Raw genomic sequence first — 816 nt, 5'->3', positions numbered from 1 at the left:
GAGATAAAGCTCCGGTATATAATACAACTGTTTTTTCGCTCGTATATGAGTTAAAGATGAATAAAATTTGGTATACGATAAAAATTTCAGATATTTGCCTTAAACATTTTTAATTTTTATTTTGGCACTTATTCTTCGATACTCAAAAACTGAACTGTCACCATGTAGTGCCTTACTGGATCTTACCAGATTTTACCTCGAGAAAGGAACCCTGAGGAAGGAAATGTTTTTTATACAGATAGCTGAATTTGGACTATTTCCTACAGCCCCTTAAAATTTTTCTGAAACGGCCGTAGGTTTGGACTGATCCTTTCAATCGCTTCCTTTAATATATTTTCTATTTTCATGGCATCCCTTGTATATTTTTAGGTTTTTATTTTTTATGTTTATATTCTTATATTTCTATATTCTTATCATCCATATCTTAATATAAATATGTGGTTATTTGAATGGAATAATACCTCATGTCATACATCTGAATTATGAATTTGCTTGTCTGAATGTTTAAGACTAATATCTGACATTTTTATCGTATACCAAACAACGGGACATATAAGCCCTCGTCAGAAGAAAGAAGGCTTTCCTGGGTTCGAGTCCCACGCGAATAGGAAAGTCTTGTTTTTTTCTGTCGAGGGCTTTTATGCCCCATTATTAGAATATTTTCTTCAGTCATTGCACGGTGATCGCCATAAGCTTTAAGCTTATATAAAAATACCATTATTATTATTATTTGCAGGATTGCAAAATACGGCACCGTATAACAAATCCATTTGCAACATATAAATATATAAACACACACACACACATGTATATACA

Source organism: Octopus bimaculoides, chromosome 25 (genome assembly GCF_001194135.2).
Source record: "Octopus bimaculoides isolate UCB-OBI-ISO-001 chromosome 25, ASM119413v2, whole genome shotgun sequence".
NCBI classification, from domain to species: Eukaryota; Metazoa; Mollusca; class Cephalopoda; order Octopoda; family Octopodidae; genus Octopus; species Octopus bimaculoides.
This window is presented reverse-complemented; position numbering follows the sequence as displayed.